This window comes from Hipposideros armiger, unplaced genomic scaffold (assembly GCF_001890085.2).
Source record: "Hipposideros armiger isolate ML-2016 unplaced genomic scaffold, ASM189008v1 scaffold_199, whole genome shotgun sequence".
In the NCBI taxonomy this organism is placed as follows: domain Eukaryota; kingdom Metazoa; phylum Chordata; class Mammalia; order Chiroptera; family Hipposideridae; genus Hipposideros; species Hipposideros armiger.
In genome coordinates this window covers 124,865-140,979 of record NW_017731549.1, presented here as the reverse complement: position 1 = coordinate 140,979, position 16,115 = coordinate 124,865, and the positions used below count along the sequence as shown (strand labels likewise).

Sequence of the window (16,115 nt, the reverse complement as noted above, 5' to 3'; positions counted from 1 at the left end):
CCAGGTTGAGCTGTTGTTCAGCATCTTAGCTGTAGAGGGCAGTGTCACTGGCCCTCATATGTGGGATCCGAACCAGGGCCCTCTGGCGTCCCAAACCAAAGCGCCACTTGGCCGGCTCAGTCTTAGGAGTCTTTATATCTAATAGGCAATTGTGAAAAATAGAATTTTTTTGGTGTTGGAATTACATTCTTTTCTTTTATTGTTTTGAAAAATAGAATTTTTAAAAACACTCATTACTTTTATTTAAATGAAGTGGACACAGATAGTAAAAGCAGGAGAGGCTCTTGTCTCTTGTTTACACATGTTATTTAACCAAAACCGTTTATTCTCCTGAAAAATAATGACATGTTGGGAGCATTTGTTATAGGTTTACTTAATTTACTTTCCATGACCTTCATCTATAAAGATACCTTCAAATATCTTTATAGATGAAAAGCTATTATATGATCAATAAATCTATTGTTACAATCTAAATAACCTTCTAACACATTTATTTATAAAGAAACTTTATTTGAATCTTTCTTAGCTGAGAACCAGGATTTAGAGATGTATCTATGGGTCTGGACAGACATTAACATTGTTGAAAATCTGCTTGCTTGTAAGTTTTCTTGGCACTATGGGAGAAAAACAAAGTTTCACAAAAAGGAATTTCCTGTGTGGTCAGTTTCTCTGTATCCAAGAAGTAATCTAGCTCTTTCTGTCTCTGGTGTCACAGTGAGAGGAGCTGTCACATGACTATGCATCTGTAATGGACGGTCGTGAGCAACTGCTCCAGCGTCCTGTTCAAAAGGAGCAAACACACACACAGCATCAAATTCAATGATCTGAAGATTCGCAGCTCCTTTCTGCTAAATGGGCTGATTGACCGCAAGTCACTGGTCATGGAGCCAGAGGCGGCCAGCAGAAGTGTGGTGGTCGGCATGAAGTGGAGACCTAGCCAGCAAAAGCTGGCCACTTCCTCTGTGCAGACCACCATCAACAAGAACGCCAGCGCCACCCTCAGCAGTATGTGGCATGCGACCCATAAGAATAAGTACGGCCTGGATCTGCGTGTGGCCACCATCCGCAGAACCAAGGACCTCCTGGGCAGCCAGAAGCCGGTGATGGTAAAGAGGAAGCAGTCCCGCTGCACCAAGATTCCCTGAGCACCCCTGCCCCCAAAGCAACAAATGCATCAGCGGACTTTCCTAAAAAAAAAAGTAATTTAACCTTTTATTTCTGTGAATAAGGCAGACCAATGTAGTACCGAACCCCTCTTATTAAACTAGGTGGAAATGCTACACAAAATATAACACAACCTGAAGGCTAGCCTGTGTGCATGCACACACACACAAATAAATAGCTGACTTATATTTTAATTGAAAGAGAAATCCTAAATCATTAGAAAGGAAGAGAAAATTTACAGGCAGTGAGCCAACTTTGTAATATGATACCTCGGAAAATCTGAGTCAACAGTTAGGATTTTTAATGCACTTGTTAGGACAGCAAATTTGATCTTTGGTTGTGAACTGGGATGCCTTTACATATATATGGAACATTGGAAAGGCTAACAGATGAGTGACCAGGAAGTTTGTTCTGGCCTAAAACTCAGTGTAAAAAAATGCTTTATTGAAAAACCAAACAGCCTGTGTCATACACAGATATGGAATCCAAATGTGTATCACTAGCCTTGTATAAGATTCCTTAGGTTGAAAAATACTGATGTGATTCTGGATCAATGAACACCCTTAGGTAACCAGTAGGAACAGATATAAAACTGCTTTGTAGTACTGGTTAAAAACCCAGAATTCTCAGGATTCCCAGAGCAGAAAAAAACCCTCAACTGAAAGTGAGCTCATCACAGGAAAAATAACCAACTATATAAGTAACATTTGTTATGAGGGAAGGTAGTACACACATCCATTAGGACAATTAACACTTTATACGAACATGAGCTAATAGAATAATCAGAAAAAGATTATAAAATATGTTTAACATTTTCAAGACAAAAAAGGACTAGAGACCAAGACCAAAGAATGGAACACTTAAAAGAGAAAAGAAAAATATGAAAAAGAACCAAATAAAACTTATAGAAATAATACTACTAAAAAGGGAAATAGTGAATTGGAACACAACTCTAAGGAAGTGGCTGAGACTGAAGAATGAGACATACAGAAATACCAAATATCAAAGTGGTTCAGATAAGTGAAGTACAGAATAAGAAGAACAAAACTCTAAAGGGAATCCCTAAAAGAGAGAAAAGAAACAGTAGGAAAGAGATAAAATTTAAGGAGAAAATAGGCAAAGATGTTCAATGTTAATGAAAATATGAATTTATAGACCAAAAACACACAGGTCCTAAGAAAACAAAAACCATATATAGATACATTGTAGTGAAACTAAAAAATTCCAAAGACCAAAAGAAATTTTCAAAAGCAACAAGAAGAAAAAAACACAGATTACCTACAGAAAAACAGTTATTAGATTGATAGCCATATTGCTATCAGAAACAATAAAAACAGAAAAACAATTGAATAATATCCATAAAATACTTTAAAAATGTGAACCTACAGTTCTATACCCAAGGGAATTTCTTCAAGAGTAAGAATAAAATAAAGACATTATCTAAAGAAGGCTAGGGGGTGTTGGCACTCAAACACCTACACTGAAAGAATTACTCAGAGATATATTTATTTCAGTGAGGAAGGAATTGAATCTGCAGAATGAGAGTAGCAGTGGTGAGCAAGCAAATGATTAAACATGTAAAAAGATCTAAATAGCTATTGACTTTAAAGTAAACAAGTATATATGTATGTAGTTTGTGTTATATTTGGTTGATTGGAGGGTATTTTAAAACAAGTATGATATTTCTATTCAACATAATATTGGATGTCCAAGACAGCATGGAAGAAAAACAAGTAAAAGGTTAAGGATTGGACAGAAAGAAACAAAACTACCATTATACCAGGACTACAGTATGGATTGTGTAAAAAAAAACATGAAAATCTATGTTAATATAGTTAATAAGAGTGTCCTGAATGCTTGTTATACATATTAACCTATAAAAATTGATTTCATTCTTAATTATCTACAATGCAGAAAATGTATTTTTAAAAGATGTCATTTAAAATAAGAACAGAATTGCTAGATACCTAGGAAAACCTCTTAAAAATATATAGAAGTGTGTGAAATGTTATGGAAAAATATTATAGAAGACCTAAATAAGTGGGAAGATTATACCATGCTTATAAATAAAAACAATTCAATATCATAAAGATGTCAGTTCATGCCAAATTAATTTTAAATTCTTTACAATCATAGTAAAAGTCAATAGCTCTGCGTGTGTATGTGTACGTATATACTAGAAGCCGATTATAAACATTTGAATAATGAACAAAGGCACAAGAATACTTCAAGCAATTTTTCAAAAGGATAAGATGCAGAAAATTTCACTTCTAGATAATGGTGTTGGTATGGGAATAGCTAAGTAAACCAGTGAAATGAACTCGAAAGCCCGTGTATGGAAACTTGATCTATGACAGAGGAGGCATTTCAAAGGCACAGGGAAGGACAGTTTAATCAATAGTGTTGAACAAATGGTTTTCCATTTGGAAATAACACAATTTGATTTCCACTTTCCACCACACACAAAAATCAATTCAAGGTGAATTAAGATAAAAATGTAAAAATAAAACTCTGAAAGCCTTAGGGGGGGAAAATGACAGTATTTTATGATCATTCTTATGGAGGAAAAAAATTTTAAGCAAGACATATTATATATTCGTATGTTGTAAATGTGAGCAAATTTCTACCTCCAGATGGTATTGTTAAAATTAATTTAAAGGCAAGCACTTATAAGAATTGTGTTCTCAGATTTTCAGAAATATACAAACTAATTCAAATGCTTTATAAGTTCACGTGATCAAAGATTAATTTTTAGTACATAAAAACTAGTTTAAGCTTGTTGGTTTAAGTAAAACAGACATTTCTTTATTTTGCCTAGCTTTTACAGAAGTAAGTCCAAATTAATAATTAACTTTTATGTCATGTAAAATGTTTTTAGAGGTTATAAAATGTCCAAATTAAAGAATGCTAATTTATTACTTCTTAGTTTTCAAGACATTGAGGTCTTAAGGGTTAAAATCTCAATATATATAATATATATATACATATATATATACATACATACGTATATGTATGTATATATATATATGAAAACTTCTAAGGTATATTGTATGGGTAAACAATGGTTGGAAATTCAATGAATAGTCAGGACTATGGGAAACCCATGACAGCCGCTCTGCTACCTGGCACACAATTGTTTGTTTTTCTGCATTCCTTCATGCATCACAGTACATTTAAGCTGGATTTAGATGAAGGAACTTGTGAGCTGACATTATTGAAAGGAGACATCTTATACTATTGCCAAGGTCTGATAGAATCACTTCAAGAAAATGCCAAGCTGGTAATCACTTTGTTTCACAGCAAGCTCCCAGGAGACAAAGGCTTTAGATATTGTGTTTTGGAAAGGACATTGAATGAAAGACACCCTCCAACCATGGTGAAAGGGACCTTATGAGGCCCCTCACTGGGAATGGATATCTACCCCATCTATGGACATCAGAGTCTCCTTGAGGATGAGAAACCACTGAAACCAGAGGTAGACAGCTATCCCAAGACATTGACAAGGTTTGTTTACCTATGGGTTGATATTGAACTCAGAACCCATTTTGTTTGATTGTCTTTACCTGTCTGCTAATGATATTAATACTTGTTCATTGGGTTTTTCTATATAGTCCAACTGTTTATAATTACTGAACATGCATAAGATAACTGTTAATATTCTCTTTTTGTGGTTTTTGTAAATGTCATACTAGATGCCAAATACAGAAAAATGAGACAGAAGGCAAAACTTGGATTATGATAGTTTATAAGATAAAAGTGACCCAGAGTGTTTTTTTCACAATGAACCCATAAGCCTGATGGCCTCCCATTTCCCGCTCTTCCTTTTTTTGGAAAAATTCAGCCTCAATTCAGATCCCAGGGTTATGATATTGCCCTATCCCCAGTGGTCAACAAGACAACTTGGCAATGAGCCTTCCTAGCAATGAACCTTCTTAGCACTGTGAAACCACACTTTCCAAACAAATGGTTGTTCACCAGTGCATCTTTCAGATTGATTTATAACCATAAAGGGGGACTTTGGACCAAAAAAACAAAACAAAACAGCGTTCTCTGCAAAGTAGGGGTGATCTGATCAGAAATTCCTAACTGGGTAAGTCACAGAGGGTAGTCATGCACCAGGCATATAACTTCTTCAGTAAAAAGTTTATCTTTGCCCTAAATAAGCCCTCTATATTATTTATTTTCATTTAGGTTGGCACATCTTTAAAATGCCCCCTTTCAGAATCCCAAAGGGATCACATAACCTTGACTATTCTGTAATTCCAACCCCTATGTTGCTTCCTCCCACCTCCATGTAATCTTCCTTACATTCCTTCCTTAATTTCAAATGCATAAAAGAAACTGCAAAACTGTTATTCACTGGAGCATTTGAAATCTTGCTCACTGGCATATGTCATCACTTTGGCTCAGATAAGTTCTTAAAATTTTTAAAAAAATTTTAGACAAGACACAAAAATTGCAAATCATAAAGGAAGTGTTTTAAAAATTAGATTACATTAAAATTTAAAATGTCTATTTATCAAAGGATGCCATGAAAAAGTGAAAAGAAAAGCTTCATACTGGGAGAAGTTACCTGCAACATAATGTAATACTATTTTGTGACTATCTGATTGGTAAAATTTAAAGGCCTAATATTAAATGTTGATGAGAATATACAAGGTCTGACAATTAAGTTTGCCAACATGTTGCAACAATGTTGCTAACTTTTTTGATATCAGAAGGATTATTCATTATGAATTTGTACCAACCGGACAAACAATTAACCAAGGTTACTATTCTGAAGTGCTGAAAAGGCTGCATGAAAAAGTTAGACGACTTGAACTTTTCGCCAATTCATGGCTCTTGCATCATGACAATGCACCAGCTCACACAGCACTGTCTGTAAGGGAATTTTTAGCCAGTAAACAAATAATTGTATTGGAACACCCTCCCTACTCACCTGATCTGGCCCTCAGTGACTTCTTTCTTTACCGGACGATAAAGGCAATATTGAAAGGAAGACATTTGGATGACATTTAGGGCATCAAGGATAATACGACGACAGCTCTGATGATCATTCCAGAAAAAGAGTTCCAAAATTGCTTTGAAGGGTGGACTAGGCACTGGCATTGGTGCATAGCTTCCCAAAGGGAGTACTTTGAAGGTGACTGTAGTGATATTCAGCATTGAGGTATGTAGCACTTTTACTGGGATGAGTTCGCAAACTTAACTGTCAGATCTCATATGTATATTGAGTAAAAAAGCATGTTGTAAAAAAATGTTCAATATAATACAAAATTAAAATTGCACAGAACAATACTGTATGGTGTGGGTGTATACATATGCTATAAAAGCGTAAAGATATACATGAGAAAGACACTTGCCAACCTCAGGACACTGATGATCACTGGGTGTGAAGGTTTAGGAATTCTGAAAACCAATATGACAATAAAACACTGGCTGTTTTATTTTTTCCTGTAGGCCTAAAATATTTCATAATGAAACAAAATCTAAATAAATATTGCCTTTAAAATAAATAAAATATATGTATATGCATGTATATATATATTTGGTTAACTGAAGGATATTTAAAAACAATATGTGATACTTCTATTTAACATTATGTTGGATTTTTTTAGAAACAATGGAAAAATTATTCATATAAAAGTGTCTTATGCCTTAATCTGGACATTTTACATACATTACCCAAGTGTTAAAGCTTACTCGGTAAACAACTTGGATCCTTAGAAGAATGAACAAACTGTGTTTTCAGCCCTGGTAAAATCTGCATCCCTGTGTGAAGCTCTGTCTGAAGATGGTGAGGGTACAGAAGATGGTCAGGATGTGACTGAAAAGTGGAAGCAGGTAATTCTAGGCTCCTAAGGAACCGATTTACTGAAAATGTCAAAAGGCACAGACCTAACTTACTGATATCAGCAATTCAGCATATACAGCACAGAACTGTGGCTGGCTGAGTTGAATTTATGTTTGGAGAGATTTCAGTTTACATTTTTCTTTTAAATGGGAATGCAGAGAGCGTATAAAGAACAGGGACATTCAATGATTTTTGTTACTCTCGGTCACATCTGCTGCTTCTACATTGGCACTGAGTCTAGGAGCCTAGCATACATGCTAAAGAGGTGCCTGGCTGCTCAGCACTGATAGACTTTTCCTACTCACTCATCATTAGTCAGATTTAGGAACTTATTTCTGTGGGGATGGCAGAACTGCCTCAAAAGTGCTGATGGCACAGCCAATTAAAGACGTGGTCTGGCTCAATAAAAATGGTTCTCTGCCATTTGGCACAAGACGCTCAGGCCCTGTCAGATCCCTCCTCTGTAGTCACTGTCTCTCTCACAGCACCTGGCAGAGAAAACCACAGCCTCTCTGAATTCCCGATTCCCTGCCTTGTGTTGACTTCTGGGATATCCCTTACCACTTGGAACATAACGTGTATCTTTGGAGTTCTGTTTATGGATTTGGGGCTCCTTTAGGACTAGAATTATGTCTTCAAGAATATGAGTGTGTCTTGCTTATTGTGAACCTATGCTGTTTGTGGGAAAATATATCTGTTGAATGGATGCAATAAAAAAGAAATTCTAGATTACATATAAAAAAGTGTTTGTCTATTCTAATTTAGTGATCCTGGAAGACACACACACATATGCACGTGAGTGTGTGTGAACATATTTTTGAAAAGGCTTTTTTTTTTATATGACTGTCTCTGTTACATCTTTTCTAAATCAATGTAGCATTTACATTAGTTTTTAAATATATTCTAAATTGTAACAAAGCTTTGTTATTCAAGGAAGCATGTGAGTTTTGGAATTAATTAAGGGCCATGTAGAGTTCATTTTAATCACAACATAGCAAAACCATCATGTGGGGTCTCTTAAATCTGCCAAGAATTTTTTTTTTCCAAATCCATGTGTTTCTCCCTAGCCTTGGAGATGAAGAACTAAGAATGTCTACACCAATCTAGGACTGCCTAACTCTGGACTCCTTTATATGAAAGAGAATTTAACTATCAAGTTTAAGCTGTGGCTATTTATTTTTTAATTTGTAGCCAAACTAAATTAATGCAATTAATAATCGATACAGTAGTACCTAAGAATATGTTAAATGTCAACAAAGTGGCAGATATCAGGTTTTTTTTATCAAAGCTGAAGTTCAGAAAATTGTAACCTAATATCATCAGGAAATTCTTTATTCTTCCTGCACTGTAGTGACAGATTCTGAAGTCATCGTGTATTGTCTCTCTTTGTAAGAGCTTCTGGCTAACCCCAAGTATGCCTAGGATAATCAGGGGCACCTGTTGAGCTCACATCTCTTATATTTTATGTTTTCATCTATAATTATGTTTTATGTTCATGGACATACAGTGTATGCCAATCAATGATAGCCTACAAGTTCCCAAAAAGGCCTATTGTTGACCAAATAATTTTTTATGATTTTTGTTTAAATTTATTTTTATTACTTTTTTGTTTAGATTATTGTTATTTAAGTGTATTAATCTATTGCTAATAAAGTGCCTAGGTTCTATATGTGGGGTCAGCAGAAACTCCAAGATACCTCATTGAGAGTTGATGAAATCTGTTTCTTGTTCTGCTTCTGCTTTTCTTTGCTTGAGAATGTTAGATTTTAATGAATAATTCAATGGCTTAAATTTAATTCCCACACCACTGCTATCCCACGCGAACAAACCAAACAACACTAATAATTAATAACAAAAATAATCCAGGCAATTAGAGGTCTTTTCATAATGCTTATAGTAGTATAGCCAAAAACAAGTTCTAGAATTCAGAAATTAGTATACAGAGACATTGAGGCTTATGCTTTAATGATAACTCTTGTATTGGGCCCTTTAGAAATGCAATGGGATAAAAAGTTGCTCATGAGATTTTTTTTCACCTCCTTTCATAGCATTCATTCAGTTATTTTAAAAATATTTATTATGCACCTACAATGTGCCAAACACTATGCTAGACACTGAGCAAAAATGTTCCTCAGCTCCAAGGACTTCAAAGAGTCTAGTGGGCTTACATGTCTTCTATTAAAAAAAATGTTACTGATGATCACTTACCCATAAAGACTGATATAACTTAAACATACGGAAAATAATTTTATATCAACTTAGAATGAAATGTAGATAAACTGTCAAGGTAAAGCTTCTATCATGACAATTATAATAACAGGTAATATTTGGAAATTATTATTTGGAAATTATTTCCAAATTAATATTTGGAAACTGAATACAATGTGTCTTTGTCAGTCTGTGCTGCTATAACAAAGTACCACAAAACTGAGTGGCTTTTAAACAACAGCAATTAACTTTTTTGCAGTTCTGGGGGCTGGAAGACCAAGATCAGGATGCCAGGGAGGGTGGAGTTCTGGTAAAGGCCCTCTTCTAAGTTGCAGACATCTCCTTGTTGTATCCTCACTTGATGGAAAAAGAGTGAGAGAGTTCTCTGGCGCCCCTTCTATAAGGACACTAATCCCATTCATGAGGGTTCTATCCTCTTAACCTAATCACCTCCCAAAGGCTCCACCTCCCAATACCATTATATTTAGGAATAGGATTTCAAATAAGAATTTTGGAGGGACACACTTATTCTACTGCACAATATACACAGTCCTAGGAGCTAATTACTGTTGATCACTCCTTTTTACAAATGAGCTAAGTATTACTGAAGTTCTATAACTTGTCCAAAATCACACTACCAGTAGGATTTAAGCAAGGATTTGAGCCAGGTAGTCTGACTGTAGAGCCTAGAGTGGTGGTGTTTTCAAAGCATTTTTTAATAACACACAAAGAACTTCTCATATTCCCAAATGTTTACATATCTGAGAAATGTCTTCTCTACAGTGGAAACTTTTATTAAACATGCCCCATGATGTGTAGCCTGTGGCAGCCTTGCTTTGTTTAAAAAACATGTATTTCCAGTCTCAGACTCTATCCCTCTGAATAGGACACAGCACCTCACCATTGAATTCAGAGTGGTCACAACTCTGGTCTTCTCAAAATTAAAAGTATTTTCATCTTCTTGTTGAGACAGATTGGTACTGGTGGCTTTGTTTTCATTTAGTTCAAATATTTCAATATATATTGATCCAAGCCTAATACTTAAAAGATAAAATGCTATGAAAGAAACCAAGATGATTTTACACCACCCAAACACACATAAGCATGTTCTGATTAATTTCAGCCTCCTGTTAAGTCCATCAAGGCTACCCTGAAGTTTCTATGTATGACCCTTCTGAGTATGATCAGCATTATTAGTATAAGTTGTCAATTAGGACGATACTCATCTGTGAGAAACAAGAAGCCAATAAACATTTAAAATAGCAGGTTTAGCGTAGACGATCCAAGATTGATGCAGCATCTCTAAACTGTCATCAAAGAACTAAATTTGTTCTGTTTCTGCTCCATCACCCCTAGTGATGACTTTCATCCTCATGATTTTACGATGGCTGCTATACTTTCAGCCATCACAGGCATGTTCTAAGCAGGAAGAATTGGGAAAAGCAAAGCAACAAGAAGCCCTTCCAGTCCCCAGGGACTTCCATCGACATCTCATGGGCCAGAATTGAGTGACAAAGATACTCTTAGCTGAGAGAAAGGCTGGGAGTTGAACATATTCATTTTCTAGACTCAATAGCAGAGAAAACAAGAGAGAAGGGTTAGAAAAGATATTGAAAGAGACATAGCATGGCATTGACTACGGAAGCTATTTGCATATTTACCTTGGAAACTATGGAAACAGAGATGCTTCTGCATCTTTGGGTATGTGACTCATCCCTTATTTTGGTAATGAAAGGAAGAATAATTTGGGGTTCTTGCTAATCCACTTAGTTACTTTAAAGAGAAAATAATAGGGTACAACCTTTTGAGGTGGCACTTTTGGGCATGTGACAGAACACTTTGAACCAGAAGAGAGTAGTATCACCATCCAGTTTGGTGCGCATAAAAAAGGGGGGCTTTGGTGAAACAGAAAGACCATATAGGGACCACAGGAACTTAATTCTCAGAGCTTATTGAGTTTCTCAGGATTCCGAATTAGAGCTTCACAGCTGCCACTCTGGTAATGACGCAAGACATAACTATTGTCTGCACTTAGTCCCCAAGAAGTCCTCAAATTATTCTTGCAGAGAAAGACCTTGACTGTGCCATTGAGATTGGGGAGGTTTAAATAGAATTATAGCACCTTAACACTGGAGGGGATCTCTAAAATGATTTTAGTCCAAGCCCTCTTTCATCCGAGGAACCTGAAGCCCAGAAAATGATTTGCCCTGGGGTACCCAGGTGGGGATCGCTTTGGTGTCCTTTTCAATCCTACCAGTTGGAAGAAGTAAGAACGCTCCGACAGCGTATTGTCGTAGCTCTATGTACTTTCCATACAGAATACATAACTGCAAATATCTGTTTAGTATCTTTCACCTCTACACTGTAAACCCTCATGCAGGTAGGGACTGTGTCTGCCTCATTAAATGCATTATTTCTGGGGCCCAGTACAACTCTGGGGATAGAATAGACACTTGACATATTTTTATGGAATATATAAATGAAATACTAGGTGGTCCAAAAGATTACAACACCTGATAGCGGTTGTAATATTTTTTCCCAATCACCAGCATTTTCAAGGCCATTGTTATCTGGGTCCTCAGCAGAAATTGGATAAAGAGCCAATACAGTATTAGACTAAGGGAGAATTTCCTACCTATTCCATTCCTGATCCCTCATCACCCAGTTTCCCAGGACTAAGGAGTGTTTAAGTCCTTCCTGTTTGTGAATCTTGGAGTGAAGGGAAATAGAGAAACTTTCAGGAAAAAGCTCCATTTTCTGAGAAGACATTGGTTAACTGATAATGATAAAGACCCAGGAATTCTGGGTGGTAATTGAGTGAAACACATACTTTTAAGTGCAGAACTGAAGAGATTATAATTGTGTCTGTCATGGTGAACCCTACGGGATCTTCTTTGATCTGTCTGGGATGGTGTGGAATATCTAACAAGTTCACATAGTCTCCTGCCTTATACCTTATATCCAGCTGGGGTCCAGTGACAAACACCCCTTATTTTATTTTTGTCATATCGTTGGGGTCTGTTGTATATCTTGTGTTTTCAACTGCTTACTTTTGAGAGATGGTCTCACTGTTTTTAAGGTTACAGAGATAATTGTTCTAATTTCATTTCAACAGAGATGCTGTCTGGAATGCTGGGGGCTAGAGAACACCCTCGGATTGTGGAGAGTCAGCAAGACATGTGAGTAGTTGGAAATTCTTGTCATTTGTTACTCAAGGTGATAATGCATTATAGGAAGAGGAATCACTTCTTGTTGCTGTTTGTAAGTCTATTTATAAACGCTTATGCTTATGGCAGGATGAGGCACCACAGAATTAGGACTGATAGATTTTGAAAGATCAGAACAATTATTTCGGTAACTTGAGAGCCGCTAAGGCTCTCCCTAGTGGTTGGAGACTAAAAGGTTTGAATCCTCTTAAAGGCTATATAGTTTCTCCACTTAAAAAGATTATCCTATACATTGAATATTATAATTTTGTTTCTTGTTAAGTTACAATCTAAAACAAATGGCTCTTAGTGTTAAGCTGATTGTACTAACCATAATTTTTGTCATTATCATTCATTTTAAACTACTGGTAAATCTCAGCTATTTGTGTTCTCATGTTGCCAAATAAAGCTTATTGTCTAAAATTATAATAATCATCTCATTTGAATTATTTCAAATTGTGTATCAATGATTCCTCTTCTACTTATTCCACAAATTTGTGATAAACATAAAAAAAGACAAAACTATTTGTGTCATTTTTTTTTCTTTCTAGGTAATAACCTTTCATGAAAACACATTTTTTTCAAAATTTCTACCTGAGTCCCTTTTAGGCAAGGACACATCACTTATCCCATTAACATCATGGGACTTTACAATGAGTTTTTCATAAACAGACTTATCAAGATTAGCTCTTCTGTCATTAGACCTTTAGTTTGCAAAATGAGTCAAGTTTGCTGCTCCTTTTCTCTGTCCTTCTGATTCTTTTTACCCTAGCAAACTTTTATCACTCCATCATTGACTTAAAATTAAATTTCCAAAATTGTGACTCTTGATAAATTATAATAGATGCTCAGCTACTGACAATTGATACTGGCCAAATAAAAATTTTATCCATCAAGTGAGGGTACAACAAGAAAATGTCTAAGATTTTTTTTTAAATGTATAATATCTTAGATGGAAACAGAGTTTGAAAAAATCAGCATTAAAATAAAAATACACTCACTCAAATTTAATTCTAGCAATAGCAATTGTCCTCGTCTATTTAGGCTGCTATAACAATATACCATAGTCTGGGTGGTTTATATACAACAGAAATGGATTTCTCATATTCTGGGGAATGAGGAAGTCCAAGGTTAAGGTGCTCGCAGATTCTGTCTGGTGAGGGCTGGCTCTCTGGTTCAGAGACAACTGTCATTTCACTGTGTCCTCACAAGGTGGAAGGGAGCCAGAGAGCTTTCTCTAGCCTCTATTAGAACACTAATCCCATTCACCTGGTTAAACCTAAGCACCTCCCACAGGCCCCACCTCCTAATACCATCAACTCTGGGACTAGGCTTCAACATATGAATTTTGGGGAGACACAAACAGTCAGATCATAGCAGTGATCTATGATTTTATCTAAAGGCAAATAACCTCTTTGGGAAGGAGCTGCATTTAATTAGCTTCAATCACATGCAGGCTCTCTGTTAATTGCAACACACACACACACACACACACACACACACACACACACACACACACTGGGATGCCAAAAAATATATATACAAGTGGACACTTAGGTCAACGTTGCTCAAGCAGTAGTTTGCCATGATCAGAAGTGTCTGGACACTGATGGTAACCACTTTGAGCACCTCTTGTAATTGCAAGAATCAAACGTGACTTGTATTCATCTTTTGTTATTGGTATATATTGAGCATACAATTTTAATAGTTTTTTCCTTTCTTAAAATGTGTATACTTTTTTGCACCCTCTATATGTATTATTTGTGTACATATGTATATATATATATATATAGTTTTTTAACTTTTATTACAAACATGTACAATATTATTTTTCCTACTTTACAATTGGGAAAATGGAAATGTAGAAAAATTAAGTAATTTGACCAAGGTCACACTGCTAATAGATTGCAAAGCTGGAATTTCAATGCAGACACTGGTCTCTTTATCCAATATCTGTTCCTTCAACAAATATTTATCAAGTGTGTCTATGGGAAAGATATTGTGTGAGAGGATGAGGAAGCAAATTAAGTAAGTCAGAGTCCCTGCTTTCAAAGAAGTCACCACTAATTTTAAAAGACTAGGGATGTGCCTTGACAGCCAACTCATGAGATATTACAGAGAACCATGCTGTGTATGAAAGAAGAGTGGTTTTTCCATGTGGGATTTTCTTATGAAAAATTACCCTTATTCAGAAGAAAGTAACTGAAGCTTCCAGAAATTTAGGACTGTAAAAATTATGTAGTTCCTTCTTTCCGAACTCAGACATTTTCTTTATCCATAGAAATGGCCATGTCTCAGACTGTGTTAACTGACAGGCCTAGGCCAGCACAGCACCTATTCCCCCAGTGCAAGCACACCCCACCTTGACCTCCCCCAAAGCTCATGAAGTAGAAGAAAAAAACCCTTCTTTATTGGATCCCTTTCAGTGTCAGCAAAGCTATAAAGTCCCAAATGGGAGGTCCCTGCCCACATCATGAATTGCTGTGTGAGAAACATCCTGAGGAACTGATTGCTTAACAACACGAGATATTTATTAATTCTTTTATTTCTACAATCTGGCTGGAGAGTTCTTATGCTCCATGTGGTGTCTACTGAAGCTGAAATGTCTGAGATTGCTTCTTCACTCACACATGCCCAGAATGTCAGATGCGATGGCTGAAACCTCTCTTTCTTTTTCTCCCTTTCTCTCCCCCCCCTCCCCCTCCATGTCTAGCTTGGGCTTCCCCATAGTGAGGTGCTCTCTGAGTAACTGAACTTCTTACATTGCAGCTGTTCCAAGACAGAGGAAGCAGAAGCAGCCAGTCCTCCTGGAGTCTTGGCTGGGAATTAGTAGAGTCATATCCACAGCATCCTGTTGGTCTAAGTCAGCGGTTCTCAACCTTCCTAATGCCGTGACCCATTAATACAGTTCCTCATGTTGTGGTGACCCCCAACCATAAAATTATTTTCGTTGCTACTCTATAACTGTTTTCCAATGGTCTTAGGCGACCCCTGTGAAAGGGTAGTTCAACCCCCAAAGGGGACACGACCCACAGGTTGAGAACCACTGGTAAGTAAATCATATGGCCAGCCCAGAATCAAGGGGAGGAGAAATAGGCTCAATCTCTTGGTGTGAGGAGTGGCATGCATATATATACAAGGAGGGAAAGCATCAACAGTGGCTCTCTTTGGAGACTGTATGTCACATAATGAAGTTTATTTTTTTTAAGGTTGTTTGGCTGACTGCCCTGGAATTGCTGTGACTATGTGCCAGTGTGTGCCAGGAAGGGATGACGAACATAGCAGTGTATGAGGTAGGCAAATAGTGCACCCTTCTTGCTCCTAACTTAATGCTGCTGACATGTTGACATTACTTTATTGCTTTGGTGTGGTAACAGCTCCAGCCAAGTGACTATTTCCAGACACCTGCCAATCTGTCCTAAATTATGACTGATTGCCATTATAATGATTCTCCAGTTTTATTAAACACCTGTCTTCTGCAAAATCCAATGGGATTCATAGACTTTCTCATTAATCATCACAGCATCCCTATTGAGAGTTTAAAGGAGGAAAGTGTAGTCTCATTTTAGAAATGAAGAAGGTGAAACAAAATAAAGCTTTAGGAAGGTTTACCAAGATCACAGCTGGTCAGCTCAAACAAAGGGAAGAGACAATGTATATATATTTGAATGAGAGAGAGAGAG

General features: G+C 36.5%; 1 pseudogene; it reads left to right on the top strand.

The window, feature by feature from the left end:
- Positions 1-731: 731 nt before the first annotated feature.
- On the top strand, positions 732-1,174 carry LOC109388488 (60S ribosomal protein L28 pseudogene; annotated as a pseudogene).
- The last annotated feature ends 14,941 nt before the right edge of the window (positions 1,175-16,115 follow it).